Source organism: Cynocephalus volans, chromosome X, assembly GCF_027409185.1.
Source record: "Cynocephalus volans isolate mCynVol1 chromosome X, mCynVol1.pri, whole genome shotgun sequence".
NCBI lineage: Eukaryota > Metazoa > Chordata > Mammalia > Dermoptera > Cynocephalidae > Cynocephalus > Cynocephalus volans.
Genome location: NC_084478.1, coordinates 74,365,829 through 74,387,866, shown reverse-complemented (window position 1 = coordinate 74,387,866; position 22,038 = coordinate 74,365,829). Strand labels below are relative to the sequence as shown.

General features: G+C 38.3%; 2 protein-coding genes across 2 annotated transcripts in view; both read left to right on the top strand.

Moving 5' to 3' along the window:
* The window catches only part of ASB12 (ankyrin repeat and SOCS box containing 12), a 152,171-nt gene that overhangs the window by 41,706 nt on the left and 88,427 nt on the right, over nucleotides 1–22,038 (top strand). The window lies entirely within an intron of this gene.
* The window catches only part of MTMR8 (myotubularin related protein 8), a 54,503-nt gene that overhangs the window by 28,508 nt on the left and 3,957 nt on the right, over nucleotides 1–22,038 (top strand).

Genomic DNA, 22,038 nt, shown 5'->3' with positions numbered 1-22,038 from the left:
TTCCAGACCAGGAAGTTACAGGAAGAGACATAGGTGGGGTTATAGTTTTATATATAGGCTGGTAACTTTCAGTGAAATAAGCCAGATGACATTCCAGTAGACAATTAAGTGGTCCTATCAACAACAGTTTGATCTTAGCAGTTTGATTCCTTCCTGTAGCAATTTCTCAGTATCTTTACATAACAATCAGTAACTAGTCTGCCTTTGAGCCAGCAACCTGCTGTGCTGCAGTCCTTATCTTGCAACAGAGACTTATATAGCCTGAGGGAAATTTGCTGTCCTTGCAAGGTCAATATTTGAAACTGCAAGGCTTTGGAAAACCAGGCCCTGTGAAGTACATATGCTTTATAGTATATTCCACACAGTACAGTGTTGAGTAAAAGTAGTAAAAGCAGGCATCCTTGTCCTGTTCCTGATCTTAGGGGCAAAGCTTTGTCTTGTAGTTTTTCACAAATGCCCTTTATCATGTTTAGGACATTCCCTTCTGTTCCTAGTTTGTTGAGTGTTTTTATGATGAAAGGGTGTTAGATTTTGTCAAATACATTTTCTGCATCAAGTGAGATGATTGTGTTTTTTTTTTCTTTAATTATATTAATGTGGTATTTTACAGAGTTTGATTTTCATATGTTGAATAACCCTTGCTTTCCTGGGGTAAATCCCACTTGGTCATGGTGTATAATTATCTTAATATGCTTCTGCATTTAGTTGGGTAGTATATTGTTGAGGATTTTTGCATCTATATTCATAAAAGACATTGATCTATAGTTTTATTTTCTTGTGATATCTGACTTTAGTATCAGAGTAATGCTAGCCTCATAGGATGAGTTAAAAAGTCTTTTCTATTTTACGGAAGAGTTTGAGAAGGATTGGTGTTAATTATTCTTTAAATGTTTGGTAGAATTTACCAGTGAAACCATCTGATTCTGAGCTTTTATTTGTTGGGAAGTTTTTGATTATTAATTCAATGTCTTTACCTATAGGTCTGTTCAGATTTTCTATTTCTTGGGTCAGTTTTAGTAGTTTGCATGTTTCTAGAAATTTGTCCATTTTATCTGTCTAATTTGTTGGCATATACTTATTCATAGTATTCTCTTATAATCATCTTTATTTCTATAAGATCAGTAGTAATGTTCCCACTTTTATTTCTGATTTTAGTATTTCAGACTTCTCTCTTTTTTCTTAATCAGTTTAGTTTAAAGGCTTGTAGATTGTGTTGATTGTGTCAAAGAACCAACTTTGGTTTAGTTGATTCTGTCTGTTGTTTTTCTAATCAACATTTCATTTATCTCTGTTCTAATCTTTATTATTTCCTCTCTTCTGCTAGCTTTGGGTTTAATTCGATCTTCCTTTTCTAGTTCCTTAAGGTGAAATATTAGGTTAGTGATTTGAGATTGTTCTTATTTTTTAAAGTATATATTTTTAATGTATTTTAAGGTACAGCTATAAATTTAATTTAACATCTATTAATTTCACGTACGTCTATAAATTTCCCTTTTAGCACTGCTTTCTCTGTATTCCATATGTTTTAGTACGTTGTGGGTTTTTTGTTCTTTTGTTGTTTTAAGAAATACTGATTTAGTATTTCTTAATATCCTTTCTTAGAACTCAGTCTTTAGCATACTAATAGTATCTTAAATTTTAATAGGTGTTATTCTGAATATGTTTCTTCTTTTACTTTGATAATAGCTTTCTCTCTCTCTCTCTCTCTCTCTCTCTCTCTCTCTCTCATAGCAACCACCTTTATCAAGGTATTTGGCCTCTTTTATTCATATATCATTTGCAGCATCTTTTGTATTTCTTCCCTTATTTAAGAATTTTATGCCCACATTCGTCAACATGGTTCTTTGCTTGACAAACCTGAGCTCTTAGATGTCTGACTGACATTGGAGTTGGATATAAAATTCAAAATTCCAAGTTATTTTTCTCCAATACTTAAAAAAATACTACTTCTTTAGTCTTTTTGCACTCGGCTTTATTTTTGATTAATTTGATTCTTATTTCTTTGATGTGGTATGCTTTTTCTTTTTTTGAGATTTTAGAATTTTCATTTTATATTTTGAGCTAAAATTTATTCTGAAATTTTGGTACAATGTGGTGTGTGTTTTTCTTTCTTCCTACTCTTTGGCACTCTACAGATTCTTTCAGTCTTGAGCCTTTAATTTTCTTAAAAGCCTGGTACACTTACCTATCTACATTATTTATTCAAATATTTACTCCTTTAAAAAAAAATCCTCTTTTTCTGTAATTCTTTTTATTTTAACATGGAAATTATTTATTTATTTATTTATTTTTCATTGAAATATAGTTGATTGTGGATATCTGTGGGGTGCAGAGTTGAATATCAGTACCTGTGTGCAATATGTGATGCTCAAATCAGGATAATTAGTATATTCAACATAATGCAATATAATAATTTTTCGTGGCCCTTTGCCAATTCCTTCCTTCCTCCCTTCCCCCTTTCCCCTTCCATCTCTGCTAACCTCAGTTCTGTTCTTACCTTTTGAAAGTTCAACACATTTATTGTTATTGTTGTGTCTTTCTTTTTTTTTTTATTTTATTCATGTGTTTATTTTCTTAGCTCCCACTTATAAGTGAGAACATGCAGTATTTCTCTTTCTTTGCCTGGCTTATTTCACTTAACATAATTTTCTCTAAGTTCATCCATGTTGCTGTGAATGACAGGACTTCATTATTTTTTACAGCAGAGTAGTATTCCATTCTGTATATGTACCACATTTTCTTTGTCCAGTCATCCAATGATGGACATTTAGGTTGGTTCCATTCTTGGCTATTGTAAATAGAGCTGCGATAAACATGGGAGTGCAGATATCCTTTTGACATGATGAGTTCCATTCCTTTGGGTATATACCCAGCAGTGGTATTGCTGGATCATATGGCAGTTCTATCTGTAGTTGTTTGAGGAACCTCCATACTGTTTTCCTTAATGGCTGCACCAATTTACAGTCCCAACAACAGTGTAGGAGGGTTCCCCTTTCTCCACATCCTTGCCAGCATTTCTTATTCTCTGTCTTTTTGATAATATCCAGTCTAATTGGGGTGAGATGATATCTCAGTGTGGTTTTGATTTGCATTTACCTGATGGTTAGTGATGTTGAGCATTTTTTCGTGTGTCTGTTGGCCATTCGTATATCTTCCTTTGAGAAATGCATATTCAGCGCCTTTGCCCACTTTTTCATCGGGTTATTTGTTTTTTACTGTGAAGTTGTTTGAGTTCCTTCTATATTCTGGATATTAATCTCTTATATGTGTAGCTTGCAAACATTTTCTCCCAGTCAGTAGGTTGTCTTTTCACTCTGTTAATTGTTTCCTTTGCTGTGCAAAAACGTTATGTTTGATTTAATCCATTTGTTCATTTTTTCCTTTTGTTGCCTGTTCTTTTGGGGTCATATTCATAAAGTCTTTGCCCAGTCCTACTTCCTGAAGTGTTTCCACTATGTTTTCTTTTAGGAATTGTATAGTTTCAGGTCTTACACTTAAGTCTTTAGTCCATTTTGAGTTGATTTTTGGTATGTGGTGAGAGGTATGGGTCTAATTTCATTCTTTTGCATATGGATGTCCAGTTTTCCCAGCACCATTTATTCAAGAGGCAGTCTTTTGTCCAGTGTATGTTCTTGGTGCCTTTGTTGAAGGTCAGTTGGCTTTAAGTATGTGAATTGATTTCTGGGTTCTCTATTCTGTTTCTTTGGCCTGTGTGTCTGTTTTTATGACAGTACCACACTGTTTTGGTTTCTGTAGCTTTGTAGTATAATTTGAAGTCAGGCAGTATAATTACTCTGGCTTTATTCTTTTTGCTCAGGATTGCTTTGGCTGTTCAGTCTTTTATTGTTCCATATGAACGTTAGGATTATCTTTTCTATTTTGTGAAGAATGTCATTGGTGTTTTGATGGGGATTGTATTGAATCTGTAGATCGCTTTGGGTAGTATGGACATTTTCACAATGTTAATTCTTCCATTTTAAGAGCATGGAATGTCTTTCCATCTTTTTGTGTCCTCTTTAATTTCTCTCAACAGTGATTTGTAGTTTTTGTTGTAGAGATCTTTCACTCCCTTGGGTGAAATTCACTTCTAGGTATTTTTTTAAATTCATCTTAAAGTATTTTTTTAAGTCTCCTGTGACTTCTTGATCCACTAGTTGTTTAAGAGTGTGTTGTTTAATTTTCACACTTTTGAATTTTTCACTTTTTCTTCTGTTATTGATTTCTAATTTTATTTATTCCATTGTGGTCAGGGAATATACTTCGTATGACTTCAGTCATTAAAATGTTAAATTTATTAAGACTTGTTTTGTGGCCTGACAGATATTCTGACCTGGAAAATGATGTGTATTCTGAGAATAATGTGAGAAAAAATGTGTATTCTGCTGTTGTTGGATGGAGTGTTCTATATATGTCTTTAGGTATTCTTGGTTTATAGTGTTGTACAAGTCCTCTATTTTCTTATCAATCTTCTGCCTAGGTGTTCTATCAATTATAGAAAGTGGGATATTGAAGTCTCCCGCTATTACTGTATAACTGTTTATTTCTCTCTTCAGTTCTGTCAATTTTTGTTTCATATATTTCAGACTGTTGTTAGATGCATATGTTCATAATTGTTATACATTCTTCATGGATTAACCCTTTTATGAACACATAATGTCCTTCTTGGTCTTTTGTAACAATTTTTGACTTAATTTCTATTTTGTCTTTATTAGTATAGCCCCACCAACTCTCTTTTGGCTACTATTTACATGAAATATCTTTTTCCATCCATTCACTATCTTAATTTGAATTTAAAGTGAGTCTTTTGAAGACAGTGTCTAATTGGATCATGTCTTTTTAAATTCATTTTACCAACCTCTGCCTTCTAATTGGACACTTTAATCCATTTACATTTAAAGTAATTACTGATAGAGACTTTTGCCTTAAATAACTATGCATTTTCTATTTATCTTTTACCTTTTTTGTTCCTTAATTTCTCTGTTAGTACTTTCTCCTTGTTAAATTGATTTTTCTTTCTTGTGTATCATTTTGATTCCTTCTCTTTGCCTTATCTGTATATTTTTTAGTTATTTTCCTAGTGGTTACCTGATAGAGTTTGGATGTGTTATTCCTCCCTAAACTCATGTGGAAATCTGATTCCCAATGTGGCAGTGTTGGAAGCTGTTGGAGTCACAAGGGTGGATCCCTCATGATTGGATTAATACTCTCCCTGGGGGGTGAGTGTATTGAGTCAGTTCTCGCTCTATTAGTTCCCACGAGAGCTGGTTGTTTAAAAGACCCTGGCACCATTCTCTCTCTCTCTCTTCCTTCCTCTCTCCTTGTGATCTGCTTGTGCCCATCGGCTGCCTGCCATTTTATGCCAGGAGTAGAAGCAGCCTGAGGCCTGCACCAGATGCAGCTGTCCCAGAATAGTAAGCCAAGTAAACCTCTGTTCTTTATAAATTTCCCAGTGTCAAGTATTCTGTTATAGCAACACAGAAACAGACTAATACAGAAAATTGGTACATAGGAGGGAGTGTTGCTATACAGATAACTGAAAATGTGGAAGTGGCTTTGGAACTGGGTAATGGGCAAAGGTTGGTGGAGTTTGGACGACTTAGATGAAGACAAAAAGATGAGAGAAAGTTTGGAACATTGTAGAGATTTGTTAAATGGTTGTGACCAGAATGCTGGACAGTAAAGGCCATGGTGATGATGAGGTCTCTCAGGTAAAAAGTTCTTAAGGAACTTCTTGGGAATTGAACAAAAGATCACCCTTGCTACACCATAGCAAGGAATTTGTCTGCATTGTGTTCATACCCTAGGACTTCGTGGCTGGTGGTACTTAAGAGTCGTGGACCAAGATGTTTGGTGGAAGAAATTTCCAAGCAGCAAAGCATTAAGGAAGGTGCATGGCTACTTGCAACAGCCTATGCCGAGTTATGGCAGAAAAGGCATGACATAAAGCCAGAATTTAAAAGGAAAGCAGAGTCTAAGGATTTGGAAAATGTTCCGCCTAGCTGTGTGGTAGAGAAGCAGAGAGCAGGAGAAAAATGCAAGGGTGAAGCAGATAGACTGGTTGCTGAAGACATTAGCCTGATGTTGAGGCAGCCAGATGCTAATAGCCAAGACAATGGTAGAAAGGCCCTGAAGGCATTTCAGAAGTCTGGAAGGGCACCCCTCTTATCACAGACCCAGACACCTAGAAGGACCGAGTTATTCTGGAGGACAGACTTGGGGCAGTGCTGCCCTCAGAAACATGCTCTGTGCATTCCAGCTGCTCTGGCTGGAGCAGCCTGCCTCAAGTGGCCCCAAGTGTGGTTCATGCAGCAGCTCTGGAAAGCACAAGCCAGAGACCTTTGTGGCATCCACATGGTGTTGAGTCTCCAGGCTGGCAGAATATGAGAACGGTAGAGGCATGGCATCCTCTACCCATATTTCAGAGGATGTATGGAAAAGCCTGAGGGTCCAGGCAGAGACCTGCCACAGGGCAGAGCCACCAAGAGCAATGCTGAGGAGAAAAGCGGCGTTAGTCCCCACAGAGAGCACCCACTGGCCAAGTGTCTAGTACAACCAAAGCAGCAGGGCTGGCACCAGGACCCACAAAGTGTAGGGCCACTGACAATATGTAACACTGGCCTAGAAAAGTCATAGGTACCAGCGCAGCCCAGTGCGCTGCACCTAGCAGAGCTGTGGGAGCAAGGCTGCCAATGCTTTGGGGGCCCATATGCCCCATTGTGCCCAGGATGTAGGACTTGGAGTCAAAGAAGATTATTGTGGAGCTTTAAGATTTAATTTCTCTCCTGCTGGGTTTCAGACTTGTTTGGGTCATGTTTCTCCTTTTTTCTGGCCTATTCCTCCCTTTTGGAATGGGAGTGTATACCTAGTGTCTATTCCACCATTATATCTTGACAGTAGATAAATTTGTTTTTGATTTTTGTAGGTTCATAGCTGGAAGGAGTTTTTCCTTTGGTCTCAGATGAGACTTTGGACTTTGGACTTTTAAGTTGGTGCTGGAACAAGCTAAGACTTTTGGGACTGTTGGGATGGAATGATTATATTTTGTATGTGAGAGGTACATGAGTTTTGGGGGACTGGGGTGGAATAATAGAGTTTGGATGTTGTCCCCCCAAAACTCATGTGGAAATCTGATCCCCAATGTGGCAGTGTTAGAAGCTGTTTGAGTCAGAGGGGTGGGTCCTTCATGAATTGATTAATGTTCTCCCTGGGGGGTGGGGGTAGTGAGTGAGTTCTCACTCTATTAGTACCCACAAGAGCTGGTTGTTTAAAAGACCCTGGCACCTTCTTCTCTCTCTTTCTCTTGCTTCCTCTCACCATGTGATCTGCTCATACCCGTTGGCTGCCTGTGTTTTCCTCTATGAGTAGAAGCAGCCTGAGGCCTGCACCAGACCCAGCTGTCCCAGAATCATTAGACAAATAAACCTCTGTTCTTCATAAATTACCCAGTCTTAGGTATTCTGTTATAGCAACACAAAAATGGACTAATACATTACCCTAGGGTTACAATTAACATCTTAAGTTTATAACATCCTAGTTTGAATTATTACTAACTTTGCTTCAGTAGCACACAAACACTGTCCTCCTATGTAGCTTCAGTCCCCCCGGTATTTGTAAGTTTCAATTGCTGATAATTTGCTTATAACAAAATACCTAAAACTCAGTAATTTATAAAGAAAACAAAATTTATTGCCTACATTTTCAGTGGCTGGGAAGTCCAACATCCAGGGAACACATTTGGTGAAGGGCTTGGTGGTGGCATCAGTGACCCAGGGGTCTCACATGGCAGAAAATGGAAGAGCAGAGAGAGTGAACTTCTCATGTGCTCTCCTTTTAAAGCCCTCAGAACCATGCCCCTGACCACCATTATTAATCCATTCACTATGGCATGGTCTTACAATCTAATCATCTCTTCAAGGACCCACCTTTCTATTACCATAATAGGATTTCCCACTCTCTTAAAAATCATAGTGGGATTGGGATGCATCCAATCTACAGCACCCCCTTTATGTTGTTATTGTCACAAAGTACATTTTATATGTTCTGTGCCCATTAACATAGACCTATAATTATTGTTTATGAATTTGTCTTTTAAATCTGTTTAGGGAAACAAAGAGGAATTACAAACCAAAAGTATAATGTTTGTATTTTTTTCTATTTTTTATATTACCTAGTTACCTTAACTAGTGTTCTTTATTTCTTTGGATGACTTCAGTTACTGTTTTCTGTCCTTTCATTTCAGCTTAAAGGACACTTCCTAGTCTTTCCTATAGGATGGGCCTATTAACTTCCTCAACTCTTGTTTATCTGGGAGTGTCTTAATTTCTCCTTCAAATTTGAAGGATAGTTCTGCTGGATATATAATTCTTTGTTGACAGGTTTTTCTTTTAGCACTTTGAATATGCTATTCCATTGCCTTCTGGCCTTTGTGGTTTTCAGTGGTTTTCAATGAGTAGTTAGCTGAATTAGGTGTTACTGAGGACCAGAATTTTTGAGTCACTTCTTTTCTTGTTGCTTTTAAGATTCTCTGGTCTTTTGAGTGTTTGATTATAACGTGTCTCATTTTGGATCTCTGGATGTATCCTACTTGGAGTTCATTGAGCTTTTTAGATATGTAGATGTATGTCTTTTGTTGTTTGGGACATTTTAAAGCCATTATGTCTTACAATATTCTTTCTGACTTTTTCTATTACTCCTATCCTTCTAAGACTCCTATCCTGCTAGAATGGGAGTAATAGAAAAAGGTAGAAAGAATATTTTGTTGATATGGTTGAATATTTTATGTTGATGTGGTTGATAGTCTCCCACAGGTGCCTTAGGCTTTTTTCAGTATTTTTTTTTCTTCATGCCCACAGACTGGGTAATCTCAGTGGATCTATATTCCAGTTCATTAATTTGTTCTACCTGCTCAAATCTGTTGTTGAACCCCGTTAGTGAATTTTTCATTTCAATTATTGCACTTTCATCTCCAGAATTTCCATTTGGTTATTTTTTAAAATAATTTCCATGTTTTCATTGATACTATTTGGTGAGGTATTCTCCTGGTTTCCTTTAGTTATTTGTGCGTGGTTTCCTTTAGTTGTTTGAGCATGTTTAAAACAGTTGATTTAAATTTTTTGACTAGTAAGACCAATATTTGGGCTTCTTCATGGACAGTTTCTATTAATTTCTTTTTTCCCTATGAATGGACCATGTTTTTTGTTTCTTTCTATTGCCTGGTAATTTTTTGTTGAAAACTGGACAGTTTGAATATTATAATGTGGTGATTCTGAAAATCAGATTCTCACCTCTCCCTAGATTTTTTGTTGCTACTTCTTGTGGGTTGTACTTATTGGTTTACTGGCTTTTCTAAACTATTTTCATAAAGATTTTGCTTTTTGTCATATACAGTCATTAAATTCTCTTGTCCATTAGTCTAGTGGTCAGCTAGTGATTTGACAGAGATTTATTTAAATGCCAGAAAATGAAAATAGTCTCCTGGTCTTTGCAGATTGTCTCTGTATTGGTGTATGCCTTCATTGTTTAGCCAGGTTATTTATATGCCTTAGCATTCATATCCTGCTTCTGTAGAGCTTAATAGTCAGCCACAGGTCAGAAACAGCTTAGGGTCTTCTCAGATCATTTTTGAGAATGTGTTTAGCCTTGGGCATATGCCTGGCTTTCTACATTTCCTGGTATATTTGGAAGCTTTTCAAAGTCTTTATTCTCCTATGTACCTCTGTTCCCAGCCTCTTCCTTCCTAGGCTTTCCCATTCTGTCTGCTGCTTGCTCCATCTATCATCCCTTGCCTCGGGTGCCTACAGCTGGTATATTTGCGTTTAAATGCCTCCAACAAATATCATCCAGAAGGCCACTTCAGCTATGAGTAAGTTCCAAGATGGGCAAAACAAAGTCAAGCCCCTGAGCCTGTACTTCAGGTAGGCAACAGGCATGTCAAAATATAAAACCACAGTTTTTTGAGATGAAGGTCTGTATTCCACCCACGGCAGCAGACAGCCATATCAGTAATGTAGATGACCATCCCCAAGGCCTCCACTAGGCTGGAGAAGGAGGGATGGCAGGGAGGTAAGTGAAAATATTGTAATATGCTCTTACCAAAATTTAGCAGCCTCTTTTTTTATTAAGCTGTCCCTTGGCTACTGTAAGTTTTTTTTTTTTTTTCCCCATTAGATTTCAGAGTTTTTAAAAAGTCGATTTTTAGTTTTTGCCTGGTTAATTGTTGCTTTAGTGGAGGGATAGAGTTTTGGAGTTGCCTACTCCACCATCTTTGGTGATGTCACCAATGATAGGTATTTTTTGTTGCTGTCATTAAATTCCTAATGGGAATTTCTCAGTGAAGTGATGCTAGTTTACATGTGCCTGTTGACAACTGTAGTGCCAGAAATTCTTCTGCATTTCTTTAAGAAATGAAAACCAGATGTAGGGGAAGATGAAATAGACATATTTCTCCTATTCTTCATGCTGAAATCCCTGGGCATTATAAAACAAACATTAAACCACTATGAAAGGTGTAGAGAACAAGGCAGATTGACTAGGGTCCACAGAAGTGAAGGAACAACATGATGGTGAGTTCCATGGGTTTTCTTTTTGCCTCATATATCCCAGACTTGATACTAAAGAAGCTGGCAACTCAGAAGTGCCAACGGCACAGAAAAGAAGCCAGAAAGAGAAGCCTGCTGTGTCTAGCCAAAGCACTGGGAAAGGGACTAGCCAGCCAGCAAAGGCCAATGCAGGAGCCTAGATTTCTGCCCTTATCAAGCTGCAAGAAAGCACCCAAACACCCCCACACTATCCCAACCCAGGATGGTGTCAGAGAAGGCCAAGTGGGGTGGTGAAATTTTCATCCCTAATAGACACTCCCCTCCCTGCAGTGTTAGTAGAGACCTTGTGGAGATCCCGGACTTCCACCTCCACTCAGCAGTAATAAGGTACCTCTCCCACTTCCCATTTGGATAGTATCAAAGGAGGCTTAGTGGGGAGTCAGGACTTTCACTGCCACCCAGCATTAATGAGGCCATTCCTGTGGTATTGTAGATCACATGGGAAAAGAAATGAGGAACTTCTTTCCATCCCAGCTAGGGTGTTATCAACATAAGTCTAGTGGGGAGTCCAAATTCCCATTTCCACCCAATCGTAATATGGTTGTCCTCCCGAACTCAAGTGTCAGTGGAAGCTAAGTGGGGAACCTTGACTTGTACTCCCACCTGGCAATGATGAGGAGGCACCCTTCCTTTTTCATTACTCCCTGCCAGAACACTTTCATAGTAAGCCTGCTAAATCAGAAGATCTAAATAAGATCCAGAGTCTCTTAACAAAATGCCTAAAATGTGTAGGTTTCCACTGAAAATCAGTCATCGGACCAAGAGCAAGGAAAATATCAATTTGAATGAGAAAGGGCAATCACTAGATGCCAGTACCAAGATGATAGTGATGTTAGAATTATCTGACAATCTGACCAAGATTTTATTTATTTATTTATTTATCTACCTGTTTATTATTTACTTATTTATTTTTAAAGAAAATGTAATTTTATTAATATATTTTTTTACATTCTAGGATGTTGTTGCCGAGCAGTTTGGGGGAAGGAGAAGGGGGAAGAAAATGGAATGGAAGAAGAAGGAAAAAGGAGGGGCAGGATTGAGGCCTGTGGCACCCCCCTCACTCCCACAGGGGAGACTAGGAAGCCTCCAGTGGTGGCTTGGTCATTGCTGGGCTGGGTGCAGATGTCAGGGGGGTTGGCAAAAGCCCTCACCCCCCACCATCCCAGCTTGGGAACCCAGGGTGCTTCCTGTGGTGGTTTGGTGCTCATCACTGGGCTGGTTGCATGTGTTGGGGTGGCTTTGCTGAGGCCCGAGGCCCCCCACCTCCCTGGCATGGGAGAGCCCAGGGTACTTCCTGCAGTGGCTCAGTGGTCTGCATTGTGCTGGCTGTGGATGTTGGGAGTGAGTGGCCAAGGCCCTGGTGCCCCCACTGCCCTGGGTCAGGAGAGTCCAGGTCGCTTGCTGTGGCAGCTCAGTGGTTCCCACTGGGCTGGCTGCATGTGTTGGGGGAGGGTGTGGTTGAGGCTTGAGATCCCCCCCACTGCCCTGGCTAGGAGAGCCTGGGGCACTTCCTGTGGCAGTTCGATGGTTGCCGCTGGGCTGGCTGCATGTGTTGGGGGTGTGTGACCATGCCCCTCGTCCCTGACCCTTGGGATTGGTTGCACTTGTTGGGGGTCATCACTGAAGTCCCCAGCCTTCCCCTCTTTCTGGCTTGGTAGCCTAGGGGACTTCCGGTCCTTCTAGGTGTTATAGGTGTTCTTTGGTGAAATGAGATCTTTACTACCTGTATGAAACTTTGTCTCTGGTAGTGGGTACTTTGTTGTTTCTTTCATTTCTGTGTTGGATTATTTGCTGTTCCCACCATTTAAACTCTGTGCTGAAACTAATTTGTTGTCCTTTGCTTACTTCTAAAATGGCGGAACTTCTTGTGGGGACCAGTACTTGAGCTCTGTGGTTGAGCTAAATTGCTTCTTTGCAGCTGATTTCCTAGGGAAGGTTTTTGTGTAGGTCAGGTTTTAATGGTTGACTTATAGGTACTTGCAGCTCTTAAGAGATCTGGTGCACCTGGGTTGTGTGGAAACTCTGGTCTGGGCCTGAGTCTTTTCATCAGACTGCACCCCCATGCAATTCTATATTCCTGACCAGTCTCCTCTGAGTGGTCCTGTGCTGATTGGGGGACAGATCAGCTGTCCTTGCTGTGCCCCAGTGTTCCCCTAGTGGGCCCATCTTCCCCACCACGCATGCTGCAAACACTTCCCATGGGATGGGCCATGCCCCAGTCCCTTATGATGACTCGCCAGCTCTGAGTGGCTCCTTTTTTTTCAGTCGTTGTGGGTCCTCGTTCCTATGTGGGTCCGGGGCCACTATGGCCCTCTTCTCCCCTGCTGCCTCCAAGCAACTTCATCTGAAGGGCATAGCTGCAGCTTTTGTTGGCTTCTGCTCTGTGCATTCAGCAGCTCCAGCCTGGACATGGCCAGGGCTCAAAACAGTCAAAGCAGTTCTTTCTTTCTCTCATCATGGCTTCTTCCACCTTCATGCACTCTGTAGGTCTCTCCTTCTCTTCCCCTGATCTCTAGTGTCCCAGTTTGGCTGTTGTTGCTTTTTTGTGGTTGTAAATTGGTTGATTTGTGGGAGAGAGTGACACTGAGGACCATCTATTCCACCATCTTGAGCAGAACTCCTGACAAAGATTTTAAATAGACATAATTAAGATGCTTCAAGAAGCAATTACAACCATGCTTGAAACAAATGAAGTTTCAGCAGAGAAATTAAGATATAAAGAAGAGCCAAATGGAAATATTCAACTGAATAATACAGTAACAGAAATGAAAAAACCGAATGGATGGGCTCAACAGCAGAATGGAAGGGAGAGAGGAAAGAATCAAGGAACTTGAGATAGAGAAATAGAAATTATTCAATCTGAGAGAAAAGTGACTGAAAAAAAATAAATGGGACCTGTAGGGCAGTAACAAAGGATCTAACACGTGTATCATTGGAAACTCAGAAGGAAAGGCTAAAGATGGAGGGCCTGAAAAGTACTCAAAGAAATAGTGGCTTAAAATGACCTGAATATTGCAAAAGGCATAAACGTATAGATTCAAGAAGCTGATTGAACATCAAATAGGGTAATTTCAAAATAAATTCACACCAAGTTATGCTGTAATCAAATTTATGAAAACTAAACAAAAAAATTTTGATAAAGCTAGAGAAAAATGACATAGCAAACTCTTGAACGATACAGGTTTGAATTGCATGGGCCCACTTATACACAGATTCTTTTCTATAAATATATTGGAAGATTTTTGGTTAACAGTTAAGTAGCCTGCCACCAGTAGGCTATGAGTAGGCTATTCGTAGTTAAGTACTTAACTACTACTTAAGTAATGATGTGCCCCTCTTCTCCCTATGGGGCTTGGGGTATGCAGTGCAGCACAGTAGTGGCTGGGGGAGAGTAATACATGGAATTTTGACTGCACAGGGGGTCAGTGCCCCAGCCCCTGCATTGTTCAAGGGTCAACTATATAGGGACAAAACAATTCAAATGACAGTGTATTTTTTATCAGAAATCACGGAAGCCACAAGGAAGCTGTACAACATTTTCAATTGCAGAAAGAAAAAGAAATTTCAATGCAGAATTCTATAACTGGTGAAAATATCCTTCAGGAATGAAGGAGAAATGAAGACATTCTCAGAGGAAAGAAAACCAAGAATGTGTCATTAGCAGACCTACCCTAAAAGAAAGGCTAAAGGAAGTTCTCTAAAGACAAAGGAAATGATAAAAGAAGGAGTCTTGGAACATCAGAAAGGAAGAAAGAACAATGGAGAGAATAGAAATGCGTAAATGCAATAGACTTTCCTTTTCCTGTTAAGTTGAGTTAATTGACAATGGAAGCAGAAATTGTAACACTGTCTGATATGGTTCTAAAAGTATTTAGAAGAAATATTTGAGACAGTTATAAATAGGGAGGGCAAAAGGATGTAAAGGGAAGTAGGATTTGTACACTTCACTCATTTGTAAAGTTCCACCACCAGTGGACTGTGATAAGCCACACACACACACACACACACACACACACACACACACACACACACACACACACACACACACACACACACACACACACACACACACACACACACACACACACACACACACACACTATACACATACATAATATACCGCCTAGAGAAACCACTAAAAAATCTTTAGAAATAGTTATCCTCAAAAATACTTTAGATCAATCAAAACAAAATTTAGAAATATATATTCAGGTAACCCACAGGAAGGCAGGACAAGAAAGAAAAAGTGACAGAGAAAATGAACAAACAAAAATAATAACATGGGAGAATTAAGCTCTAACATATAATTATATTAAATACAAATGATTCAAATATACAATAAAAAGACAAAGATTAGCAGAGTGTGTTAAAAAATCACCTCACTGTAATGTCTACAAGAAACTCACTTCAAATATAATGACATAGGTAGGTTGAAAGTGAAAGGATAGAAAGAGATATCACATATATCACAAAAACATAAATGAAATCAGGAATGGCCATATTAGTATGAGATAAAGTACACTTCAGAAGAAAATTACCATAGACACAGACACATTAAATAGTGATAAAAGGGTCAATTTAAGAATAAATAGCAACCTTATATACAAAGCAACAAAGATATAAGATATGTGAAGCCAACACTGACAGAATTGAAGACGTAATGAACAAGTCTACAATTAGAGTTGGTGATATCACACCCTTTTCTCAACAGTTAATAGGACAATTACAGAGAAAAAACAAGGACACAGAAGAACTTAACAACACAATCAATCAACAGGATCTAGTCCATGTTTATGTAATACTCCACCCAACAACAGAAGAATATGCATTGTTTCCAAGCACCCATGGAACATATAAAAAGATAGATCATGTCCTGGGCCATTAAAAAAAGCTTAATTTTTTTTTCAATTGAAATCATACAAAATATTTTCTCTGACCACAGTAGAATTAAACTAGAAATCAGTAACAGAAAAATAACAGGAAAATCTGCAAAGACTTAGAAACTAAACAGCGTGCTTCTAAATAATCTATGTATCAAATAAAGTCTTAAGGGAAAAAAATACATTGGAATAAATGAAAATACGACACCCCCACATTTGTGGGATGCAACTAAAGCAGTACTGAGGGAAATTTATAGCACTAACTGCTTACATTTAAAATGAGAAAAAGTTTCAAATATTCTAATCTAGCACACTGAGAACCTATAAAGGGAAGAATAAACCTAAAACAATAAAGATAAGAGTAGAAGGACTGACAAAGAAAAGAGAGAGAAGACACAGATTACCTATATCTGGAATGAAATAAGTGATATTACTAGAGACCCTGCAGACATCGAAAGGATAATAAGGAAATACTACAAACAACTATATTCCACATGAATTTGACTCCTTAGATGAAGTGGACCAGCTCCTTAAAAAGCACAGACTACCACAGCTCTCTCAATATGAAGTAGGTAATTTGAATATCCCTAAAACTATTAAGGTAACTTAATTCATAGTTTTAAAACCCCAAGAAAGAAATCTTCATGCCCAGATGGTTTTGCAGGAGAATTCTACCAATCATATAAAGAAGAATTCAAACCAGAGAATAGAAGAGTAAAAGAACATATTACCTTGATACCAAGACCAGATAAAGACAGTAAAAAGGAAGAAAAATACAAACCAATATCCCTCCTGAATTAGATGCAAATATCTTTAGCAAAATATCAGCAAATAGAACTCAGAAATATATAAAACATAATTTTACAGTGTGACCAAGTGGAGTTATTGCAGTGATGCAAGTCTGGTTCAACATTTTTAAATCAATCAACAGAATATGCCATATTAAAAGGCTAAAAAAGAGATATCACATAATGATATGAATTGATTCGGAAAAAGTATTTGACAAAATTCAACACCCATTCATAATAAATACTCCGAAGACTAGGGATAGAGGGAAACTTTCTCACCTTGATAAAGAGCATCCGCAAAACACCTACAGCTAACAGTATACTTAGTGATGAAAAACTGAATGCTTTTACCTCTAAGATTGGGAATAATGCAGGGATACCCACTTTTGCCACCTTATTCAGCATACCATTGGAAGGCCTAGCCAGAACATTAAGTGAGGAAAAATAAATAAAAAATATACAGATTGGAAAGGAAGAAATAAAACTGTTTCTATTTGCAGATGACATGATTGTCTATGTAGAAAATTCCAAGGAATCTACAAAAATAAAAAAAATTCTTAGAACTAATAGGTGAGTTCAGCACAGTCACAGCATATAATATCAGCATACAAAAATTGCATTTGCATATACTGGCAATGAACATACAGACACTGCCGAAGAATGCAATCTAAAGAACTAATAACGGAGAGGCATAACATGTTAATGGGTTGAAAGACTCAACATAGTAAAAGTATCAATTCTCTCCAAATTCATATACAGGTATAACTGTCAAAATTCCAGCAAGATTTTTTTTGAAGATAGAAGTCTATATTTTTCCAAAATTTAGATGTAAAGGCAAAGGAGCTAGAATAGCTAAGAGAATTTTGAAAAAAGTTTGAAGTGGGAGGAAACACTGTACCAAATTTCAAGACATTTATATGGCTACAGTAATCCAGTCTGTTTGGTATTGATAGAGGGATACACATAGCTCATTAGAACAGGACAGAGAACCCAAAGTAGACTCACAATAATATATCTAATTGATTGCAAAACAAATTAAATGGAGGAAGGATAGCCTTTTCAACAAATGATGCTGTTGCAATCCATTGATCCCCCTTCCCCCAAAAAATTTAACACAAAAGGGATCATAGAGTTAAATGTAAAGCATTAAAACTATTAATCTTTTAAAAGAAAACGTAGGAGAAAAATTTTCAGGACCTAAGGCAAGGCACAATCCATAAAAGGAAGGACTGATAAATTAGTTGTCAACAAAGTTAAAAACTTTTGCTCTATGAAAGCCTATTTTCAGAGGATGAAAAGACAAGTTGCAGATGGAGAGAAAATGTAGCAAATCACATAGCCAACAAAAACTAGTATCTAAAATATGTAAAGAACTCAACACTCAACAGTAAAAAATAAAAAAAAAATCCAATGTAAAAATGGGCAAAAGACAAACATTTCACTGAAGAAGATAGGCATATGACAAATAAGCACATAAAAATATGTTCAACATCATTAGCCATTAGGGAAATGCAAATTAAAAGCTTAATCAGATATCACCACACACCTATTAGAATGGCTAAAATTTAAAAAATAGTGACAATACCAAGTGCTGGTGAGGAGACTGAGAAACTGAATTTCTCATACATTACTGGTAGTAATTGTAGTGACATTGAAGGATTTTATGTCTGATTGAGAACCATGAGATGGCATTAGCACATAAGTTTTGTTTGGGTAGTGTTTTGAAAGATTTTCACCCAGGGACATCCCTCACAGCATGAGACCATCCAGACTGCAACATAGGTTGTAGAAGAGGTCAAGGGAACTCACTGGGGAGAGGAGCTTGATAGGTCTACATGATATTGCTAGGCAGCATGCTAGGGAGTCTCTGGGTCAGAGAACTCTGAAGGTCAGCAGCAGGTTGGGGTCTTCATTGCCCCTCATTTTATCTTATTTATGATTAGCAAATGTCGGCTATAGTTTTACAGGATATGTAAAGCAGACACTAAGAATATGCTTATGTTTAAAATGATTGGATGTGTAAAATTTTGAGGTTGGTACCATCAGGCTTTTGAGCTAATGGGTTCCCAGCGTGCAATGAAGAAGTAAACAACATAGGGCCAATATATAGAGGCCATCATTGGCTCATTTATATAACAATCCATCCCCTGGATCCATGTCTTTTTGTCTGTTTCTTTTGTATTTTGTAAAATATATATAACATAAGATTTACAATTTTAAGTGTACAATTCAGTGGCATTCAGTGTTGTACATCACCACTATCTATTTCTAGAACTCTTTCGTCATCCCAAACAGAAACTGCATACCCATAAATAAAAAAATAACTTCCTCTTTCCCTCTCCTTGCAGCCCCTGCCAACCTCTGTCTGTCTCTCTGAATTTGCCTATTGTAGGTCCCTCATATAAGTGGAATCATACAATATTCACCCTTTTGCATCTGGCTTCTTTCACTTAGCGTAATGTTTTCAGGCTGCAACCATGTTGTAACAGATGCTTTCAATTTTGGTGGGTATGTACCTAGAAGTGGAATTGCTGGATCATATGGTAATTTTATGTTTAACTTTTTGAAGGACTGTCAAACTGTTTTCCATGGTGGCTATACCATTTTACATTCCTACCAGCAGTGCACAAGGGTTCCAATTTTTCTACATCCTCACTAGTACTCGTTTTTTCCTTTTTCTTTTCTTTTTTTTTTTTAATATAGTAGCCATACTAATGTGTATGTGGAGTGGTATGTCATTGTGGTTTTGATTTGCATTTCCATAATGACTAGTGATTTCAGCATCTTTTTGTGTGCTTATTACCCATTTGTGTATCTTCTTTGGAGAAATATCTAATGAAGTCCTTTGCCCATTTTCGAACTGAGTTATTTGGTTTTTGTGGTTGAGCTTTAGGAGTCCTTTATATATTCTGGACATTAATCCCTTACCATACTTGTATAGATGATTTGGAAATATTTTCTTCTATTCCTTAGGTTGTCTTTTCACTCTCTTGATTGTGTCCTTTGATGCACAAAAGTTTTTAATTCTGATAAAGTACAGTTTATCAATTTTTTCTTTTTTGCCTATGCTTTTGGTGTCATATCTAAGAAATCATTGCCAACTTCAGTGTCATGAAGATTTCCACCTTTGTTCTCTTCTAAGAATTTTACAGTTTTAGCTTTCACATTTCGGTTTACCTGTTTGGTCAAGAGGCTCCAGGATGCAAATTTTGGGCTTTCTGCAACTTCTCATTTTAACTCTTATCCTCAGGAGGACTAGTGGGAGAGCCAAAGTGATAGCCTCTTTTAGTTTATCTAGTACTCATTGTTGCTCAGGTTCTCACTGAAAAGTGGAAGACTTACAGGTGACTTGATAGCAAATATTGGAGGTGGAGAATGTGTTAGAGCCAGAATCCAAATAGTCCTATCAAATGTTGGACCTTCTTTACCCATGAGGGAGGTTGGAGCACTAGGAGCTTGTCTTTTACTAGGCAGAAATAGTTCACACTTTTTCCAATGTGCTTCTTTCCAAATGTAGCTCCAAAATTGAACAGACTGGGAGAGGTCTTGTACCTTATATGGGACAATTGCCCATCTGCAGTAGAATGAATGTTTATATTCCCCCCAAATTCATATGTTGAAATCCTAACGTCCAATGCAATGGCATTAGGAAATGAGTAATTAGGTCATGGATTAGTGTTGATGGGATTAGTGCCCCTATAAAAGAGACCACAGAGAGCTTTCTTGCCCCTTCTGCCCTCATGGATTAGTGAAGATGGGATTAGTCCTTTTATAAAAGACCACAGAGAGCTTGCTTGTGCCTTCTGCCATGGGAGGACACAGTGAAGACAGCTGTCTGTGAACCAGGCAGAGGGCCTACACCAAACACTGAGTCTGCTTGTACCTTGATCTTGGGTTTTCCAGCCTTCAGAACTGTGAGGAATAGATTTCTGTTTTTAATAAGACACCCAACCTATGGTAGTTTGTTATAGCAGCCCAAATGGACTAAGACACCATTCCCTCTCAGTGAGGTGTTTGCTCATAGTTGCAATGGCCTGTGAGACAGTTTTGGTCAGGTCCAGTGAGGAGCATGTCATCAGTGTAATGCCAAAGCTGAATCCTTGCTGGGAATGTGGGGCAGACAGCTAGGTCATGTCTGCAAAGCACACGTGCAATCACAGAGCTATTTACGTATCCCATAGGCAGCTGGCAAGAGGTGTACTGTTGACCTTCAAAGGTGAAGGCAAATTGTGGTTGACTCTCCTGCAGAATGTTTACTGAATAGAACCACGTTAGGCAAGTCTATAACTTCACACCATTTGCCTATGTGGTTTTGAATGTCATCCGCTAAGATAATAGAGGTGCTCTAATAAGTTCAGACTGCCACTTTGTCTCAGAGATCCTCTCAGCTCTCTGAAAATAGGCGAGAAAGAAGCCACTCGGTGAGCACCTGGAGAAGTTGGGATATGTGTGGTCTAACTCCTCTTCTTGAAGCTGCAACTGGAGGTTCCCTTCTGATCCTATGGCACTGTGCTGGGGGTGGGATTGCAGTGAGTGGGTGTCTCTGCTTTTCCTACTGGTTTCAGTGTGGCTGTTTCCAAACTCACCTTTGGTGCCAGAGCCTCTCAACTAATTTCTGGATTTCTCACAAAAGGAATTGATTCTTATGTTGCCATTGAATCAGTGTGTCTGTGAGGGGAAGGAGAATCCAGGGCTTTCTATTCCTCCATCTGGCTGATGTCATTCTTTTCTCTTATCATTTATTTTTAATTATTTATTTATTTGTGTTTATTGAAATGTAATTGTTTGTACATATCTGTTGGGTACAATGTTGAATATCAATACCTATGTGCAATATGTGATGCTCAAATCAGGATAATTAGTATATTTAATTGTACATTACACAGTGTAATCATTTTTTGTGGCCCTTTACCAATTTCTCACTAACCTGCCCTCTCCCGCCCCCTCCCCTGGTGGCCTCAGTTCTGTTCTCTCTTTTTGAAAGTTCATTGAATTACTGTGATTGTTGTCTTTCTTTCTTTTTTTATTTATTCATTTTTTGAGCTCCCACTTATGAGCGATGACATACAGTATTTCTCTTTCTGATCCTGGTTTATTTCACTTAATGTAATTTTCCCTAAGTTCATCCATGTTCCTGCGAATGGCAGAATTTCATTTGTAGTATGCCATTGTGTATATATACCACATTTTCCTTATCCGGTCATCCGATGATAGACATTTAGGTTGGTTCCAGCTCTTGGCTATTGTAAATAGAGCTGCGATAAACATGGGAATGCAGATATCCCTTCAACAAGATGATTTCTATTCCCTTAGGTATACCCAGCAGCGGGATTGCTGAATCGTATCTGTAGTTGTTTGAGGAACCTCTGTACTGTTTTCCATAATGGTTACACTAATTTATAGTCCTACCAACAGTGTAGGAGGGTTCCCCTTTCTCTGTATCCTTGTCAGCATTTGTTATTCTCATCTTTTTGATGCTGGCCAGTCTAAGAGGCATGAGATATCTCAATGTGGTTTTGATTTACATTTTCCTGATGGTTAGGGATGTTGAACATTTTTTCATGTGTCTGTTGGCCATTTGTATATCTTCCTTTGAGAAATGCCTGTTTAGCTCCTTTGCCCATTTTTAAATCAGTTTACTTTTTTTTTTACTGTGAAGTTATTTGAGTTCCTTCTATATTCTGGATATTAATCCCTTGTTGGATGTATAGTTTGCAAATGTTTTTTTCACTTTCTGTAGGTTGTCTTTTCTCTCTGTAATTGTGTCTTTTG